We start from the raw sequence: 7,304 nt of genomic DNA on the forward strand, positions 1-7,304 counted from the left end.
GACCCCACTAGTGTATTCGTTTACAACCACATGAGGTGGTTTTCGCGATGATGAAATCGCCGCGAGTACGTTCAATGCCTCACGGCCACATATCGGTGGGTCACTTAATCGCTGTGTTGGCAACGTGGAATAAAACGCCCGGGCTGAACACGCCCGGATATACCGCATGAACTCGTTTGGCGGGGCTAACCCGTATGAATCAAAATAGACGATCGCACGCGGATCAATCGCGTACGCAACCCAATGAGTTCCCGCTCCGGAGGACCCATCGAGGTTAATTATGCCTGTTTCAATATTCCTTGGTGCCGCCGGTAATTGATCCCTCATAAAAACACCTCTGAAGTTTTTTATCGCTAGCGCGTTTGCGGCGTCTATTAAATCAAAATTAGACATGGGGGTCATAGACTCTTGCGTTAATAAACGGTCCCCGGTAGTCTTAGACCCTTTCCCGAGTACCATGAATACGGAGTTCCCGGTAGTCTTAGACCCTTTCCGGCCACGGGTCGTTTTTTTTTTGTAGCCTTTCCCGGTTGCCTTTTTCAGTGCCATTCCCGCCGCGGTACCAACGGCTCCTAACGCCGCCGCCTTAGCCACTGCTGGTGCGGCCGCGGAAATCAACGCTGGAATCGCAGCTAACAGCGGAAATATCCCACCGGTCTTTTCCATGTTTTTGATTGCTGCGGCTGAAAAATCTATTTGAACACCCTTTTTATTCTTCATCGCATTATTGAAATGTTTTATTTGACGCGCCGTCAACGATATCTTATGATTACCACCTGCCATCTGTGACGGCTTCAGCGTTATTGTGGTTCCGCATTGTTTAGCCGACTTTGATCGTAATTTCTTGACTTGACCATCAGTCAACTCTACACTGACGACACTATACGACATTTTATTGTAAACGCGTTTTGTGCTTTCAATTACATGTTTTCCACTGGCGCATCAACGATTCTCATTCGTCCGCCAGCACCTTCTAGCAGCATTGATTTATCGCTGAGGATGACAGCAATAGCTCTATAATTAGCAATAGCGTCGCGAGTTACATTAGCTCGGAAGTGTATATCAACGACGGACTGTCTTGTTAAATCAAGATGTTCCAGCGAAAAGTAATAGATCGGATATAGTTCTTTGAAATCATGTTGTGATATTTGCAAACCAGTGTCGACGTTTTGATCACGACTCATATATGACAGCAACCGATGGTACACACGTGCGACATGGTTTTGACCGTAATTAAGTTGTATATCCTCGGATGGTTCCTGCTGGCCGTTTATTCTCAGCGAGACGTCAGTAACGCCTAATCGATCAAATATCATATGGCTGAATAATTGATTATCAACTCTCGTCATATCCTGCAACGCAACAAATATATGACGCGGAGCCGAAATGCCTTGTTGTGATGCCAGGTTCCATGTGAATATACCATTGATATTTGATTGCTTAGTATCTGTTGTTGTTGTTAACCAACTTAGTAATGATTTTCCTCCCTGCTCCATAAAGGATAGCAATCGTGCCTCTGTGGTAATGGATGGAGTCATTACTGGCATCCACAATAATATTTTAGTTAAAACGACTTTACCAGGGTCATTATTTGGATTTGTAGGATCCGCTGAAATTCTCCAAATTGCATTTCTATCATCGCCTTTTCGCACAAGCACCACGGTATGCTTTGCTCCGTAGATAACTTTTCGCACGTTCCTACAAAATCCAAATATATGATGCAGTGGAATCGCGCATGAGAAAGATCTACGCGCCCCTGTTAACATTGATATGCGTGTTGCAGATCCGATGTTAAAAAAAGGATCGCTGTTTATAATCTAATTCTCAACATCAGCATCAGCGTTATTAGCATTATTTCTTGGTCGTCTTACCACAAATTGCGAGTTTCCAGCAGTGTTTTTAGTATCCTTTGCAAACATCATAGATGGACCCGCTGATCTTGTATAATCGTCGGAATATCTTGCTAGCCCGATTATTGTTGTAGCAACATCAACATCGCGTTCTATAGACTCGATCTCTCGCCCGTCAATGAGATATTTTGCGCTCTCAAATAGCGCCATTACGCCGTTATTGACTAAGCCAACTTTGGTACCATCTGGATACGGTGCTGGTACAGCAGGAGTATCGGCCTCTGTTACAAGTTCTCCTTCGATTTCAATAAACGCTTCACACGGTAAAAAATATTTACTGGTATCATGGACTTGAAGTTCAATTCGCGATCGTATGTCGGGTTGTACTGCATGATAGGAATAAAATTGATAATTACGGACAGAATCATCCTTGTGCACTGGTGCGTCCATATCAAACGCCGGGTCAGCTGTTCGTTTAAACATTTTATTTAATAATACGCTGATGCATCTAAATCATCGTCGTGGTTTTAAACCACTTCCCGCTATTATGTTTGCGATGTCATCTTGATTATTGTTTACCAACGACGCTAGTTTTTCTTCCACGGCGTTATTTATTACTTTACTGACATTCGCAGGCATCACTGTCGTTGATGGCATCACCGGTGGTTTCTGTTTTTTTCTCCTCACCAACGACATTAGTTTGTCCTTTGCTGCAGAAAGCGCCTTTCCGGCAACGTCTCCAATAGCACTAATACCCTTATCACGAATAACATCAATAGCCTTCATTCCTAATTGTTTGGCTAACGGCGCTACTTTTGGAGCCATTCTTGTAAATAACCCCGCAATGGTGCTACCGAGACCATCTCCATAGTACGCGCGGTAAACAGGCAATCGCGAGTTTACCACGTAGACGAGTACTGGTTTATCGTGGTTGTAGTGTATGATCATCTTTATTATAAAAACACCGGTTTTTCAATTAGTGATTGTGATCCACCCCTTCCCACCGCCGTGTGGAAAACCGGAATAAATTTTATCAAAATTTCCTGGGGTTTTTGCCCTCGATAAAAATCCGGTTTTTTTCCGGTTTTTTCTTGATTTTTAGTCATTTTTGGTCATTTTTTGTTGCCTATAGTCGTTTTTTTTCGATTTTTCAGCAAAAACATCGATTTTCTCTAAATGATTTCCTGGGGTTTTTGCCCTCAAAAAACGACCAAAAACGGTCAAAAAACGACCAAAAACGGTCAAAAACAGCCAGAATTAACAAAAACGATAATTTTTTTAATCATCCACGAGTTCGTCTATGAGCGTTCGATACGCACTAACGTCCATGATAACGCCCGTAAATAACCGCTTGCAAATATCAGCGGCCTCATTGATTATTTCCGGAGAGTTATTTCCGGCTCGTTTTCCTCCGATTAGTACCTCTAGCCGTGATATATCACTGAGAACACTGTTAGGACAGGTAACGCCGTAGGATTCTTTGCCAACAGAGTATCCTTTTCCTTTTTTTTGTTTTACCCTTTTTTCAACTTCCTTGTGGAATGCGTCGTAATCGGGACCACCACCACGTGGTATTTCGTCCCTGTGTATCCTCGCTAAATGCACCATTCTTGTCCAGTCCTTTAACGACTTTATATTTTTCTCGTAACCGCCATTGATATGCTCCTTATCTCGTATGCTCTTAGCAAAATTGGAGGCAGTAAAATCAATTAATTCTTCCCCCCCCCCCTTGCTGAAGCCTCTAATTTGATCCCTTGTGCTCTTCTTAAGTACATTACGGGGTATACTCCTCTCTTTTTCTTCTTCTGGTATTTCTTCTTCCGGTATTTCTTCTTCTGGTATTTCTTCTTCTGGTTCTCTTGCGGTGGCGCCTAGTTCTTCTTCGTCGGCCATTGTAACATAAGGTTCTTGTGGTTCGGTTATAGCGAGTGGTGGTGGCCTCCGTGTTGCAGCAGCCGCTATTTTTGCAGGGAGTGTTTCTAAAGACCTTTTTGTTTGTTCGGTCTGAGCCGCTATCTTTTCAAGCGCATCGAGGACGGGTACAGTTGCCGCCGTAACATCTTTGGTCGCTTTAGTTACCGGGGCAAAGAGTTGTTCGCTTCCAACAGTAAAATCGGTTTGTAGTTGCTGCCGCGTTTGAAGTTGCTCTCGGACCCTGTCTCGTAACGGTATGAACTTTCTAAGCGCCGCTAGCCGCTCTCTGGCTAGCCGAGTAGTAAGTGATTCGCCTACCATTATTGCAATTGCGAAGCAATTTCTAATTTCTCGCCGGAGTTTTCGTCTATAATCCTTCTAATGTTTTTGATCTTGCTAGAAATCTCCCGGCGTCGTTCATAAACACGTCCGAGTTTTTTTCGTATTATTTCAACGGCAGTGAATAGTCCAATGAATGCATTTGCGTCATTGTGGTACAAGTTTTCATTGATCGTATGTTGTAATCGTTTTATAAAAAAGTACTCGTGGGCCAGGGTAAAACGCCCCGTTTCGATTATTCGTTAATAATCTCATAATCGGATAATATTTTTTCACTGTCGAGACCATCAGATAATTCAATTCCTTGATTTTTTAATTTTGAAATCTCGGCTAATATATTATTGATGTCTTCGATATTCATTATTCTTATAGAACATCTTGTTTTTAAATAAAAAAAAATGAAACCCCGCGTATCGATCCCGAGGTGTTCAACAATACTGAATACTTTGTTTTCTTCCGGAATGGACAATTTATTGTCATGGCGACTTCGTCAGCGCCATAGGCGCCGGTGACTTCGTATCTATATATGAAAATCGAATTCTATGCCCGGTCTTTTTTGAGATTGCTGTTTGATATACTCGTTCTGCTACTTTTCGTATTGAGGCGATACAAATGTCAAAGTATCTACTGGCTTCATTCATCGACTGAAATATTTTTTCCTCGTGAGTTGTTGTATCAAATGACTTTACGGGTTTTGCTTTCTTTGGGTATTTACCGGTTTGGCCTTTTTTGGTATTTTGACTCTGCGAGACAGCTTGCAAGTTTATAAGAGAATTATCAGTCTTATTATTATTAATATGATCAATCACAAGTCCATTTTCGATTAATCCGTTGAATACCTCAAATACCGCCCTATGAACATGGTACTTCTTCTTTCCGGCACCAAACATCAGATACCCCTGATTACTTACGGTACCAACCGGCTTCTTCAGTTTGCGGTTTCTAACAATGCCGTCGCGAGAATGCGGCTGAAATTCTTGGTCCATTTGTATAATAATACTATTTGTCTAATTTATTATTTGGTTTAATTATAAATCTTTCAACGTAGTCTTGGGGGGTTTTGATGACGAAGTCAGCGGTGGGGTCAATGACGGCGTTTTTAATTCGCTTGTCATAATAGCGTTTTAGTTCCCTGTATCGCTTTCCGCCACAATTGATGGACAACTGCGATTTTCCTCTTACACCGACGTGACAAACCAAGCACGGGAGGGGGCCAAGAGAACCATTACGAACGCTTTGTAAATGATACCCGCAGAATTCGCCTCTACATGATTTATTGCACGGGGTTGTCGACCCAATCATCAACCATTTGCAGTGATTCATTATACTATATTCTTTCATTTAAATACTTGTTTTAATTATATGGATGAGTTCGAGAGATTAGCAGCAATTAAGCCCTGGAAAAATATTAAGTTCAATCTCGATAGAGTCCTCAAGGACGCACCAAAAGCGTTAATAAACGATAGAACCCTGCTGAGTAAAATACGCGATTGTATCAATGAATTCAAGCGTGATGGCGCATCTCATAGTTGGTCAACATTTCGAATTGATGGCGTTGTTGATGCTACCATGAACGACAACCGCGCAGCAACGATAATATCACAACTTGACGGTAAAAAGTATTTCTTCAGAGTAAAATTCATTGTCTGGGTGGAATCAGGTAATTGGATCATACGTGATAAATTTGAACCGGTTCTCAGCGACAAGAAAACAGTCATTGTTAGCCGCGACTCCAAGCCCGGGCTGTTAACCGGAATTGACAGACCATACTATGAACGAGCGTATCCTGAAACAGCAGTTGTTTATGGAATATACCCGTTAAATAAGAAACCTGATATCGGAAAACTGAAACCAATGAAACAGTCAACGGGGATAAATTGTGTAGCAGAACGAGTAACAGAGCATTTTACAAATGCATGTCGAGGAAACAAATTGACTGATTTACGACGTAGCAAAATCAACCAGTGGGAGGAGACAGTGCGCGAGCGTGGAGCAACCATCAGCGACATAGCGAGATTAGAAACATCGCTGAGATTTCCAATAACCGTTACAACGATAACCGGTGAAGTATTATACGAATCAAAGTACAAATCAAATGGGGCCCCAATCAAAATTATTGATCATAACGAACACGCATGGACGCCCGCGATCACAGTGTTTCCACGGGATAGAACAGTAAAGTATATTCCCGGGGAATTCCTGGAAGAGAACGGGTTTCTCGCGGAGAGGAAACTATTTGATGCTATCGCTTATTTGTGTAAAAACGACCCTGTATCAGTGTGGTTACTTCGCAGCGCTGATACCTTTGATCAGTTTGTAAGACCAAACGGTGAATTATACCGCACTGAAGCATTTCACAACAGGATGAAAAAAACCGCCATAGAATTTGAAGAGCATGATGAACAACTGCTAACAAATTGTTTTACGATTCCATCGGTTGCGGCTCATGTTGCAGCGACGAAAAATGCGTGGAGTCCAACACGCAAGGAATTTCTACCGGATGTACAATCCAGTTGTTTGGAATACTATCACGGTGGACTATGGAACACTGAATACAACCGCGACGCTATGATTTCCGTTGATATGGTTGCCTGTTATCCAGCGAGTTTTCTCGGGTATGGATCCGCCGCTGAGTATTTCAAACGATTTGGACACCCCAGACATGAAATGACTCGTGTTGCTATTAATGGACCACTGCCTGATTTTGATTTAACCGGATTCGCTCGCATATTATCATTTGAGTTCGCGGCAGGACTTCATCGCTGTTGCTATATTTGGATCGGTAGACACATGGCTGAAAAGAAGTGGCTGCCAATAGCGCTGCTACGGTATATGATTGATTGTAGCATGCTTGTATCGTTGATTGTCAGTGACGCGATTATATCATACCGGGCGCAGACTGAAGTCTGGTTACCAGAACCAGAGCGTCTAGATAGCATAATTGACGAGTCCAGAAAACACATCGATGCCGACGAGGAATATATCGTCGAATGGTCCAGGAGGATATTCAACCAACGAAACCGCGAGGCAAAAGATCTCGGTAGAAGAATAATTGGTAAGTTCACACAAGGTGGAAAAAACTGCGACTACAAACGATATTGCTCACGGCTGATTATAGATGACGCAGAATATGATTTCGTAATCAAGGACGCAGTGGCGAAAAATAGATACGTGAACTGCGAAACAGCTTTCTTGTCCAAT

The sequence above is a fragment of the Sinohyriopsis cumingii genome, unplaced genomic scaffold (genome assembly GCF_028554795.1).
Source record: "Sinohyriopsis cumingii isolate HCF-2022 unplaced genomic scaffold, ASM2855479v2 utg001908l, whole genome shotgun sequence".
Classification (NCBI taxonomy): domain Eukaryota; kingdom Metazoa; phylum Mollusca; class Bivalvia; order Unionida; family Unionidae; genus Sinohyriopsis; species Sinohyriopsis cumingii.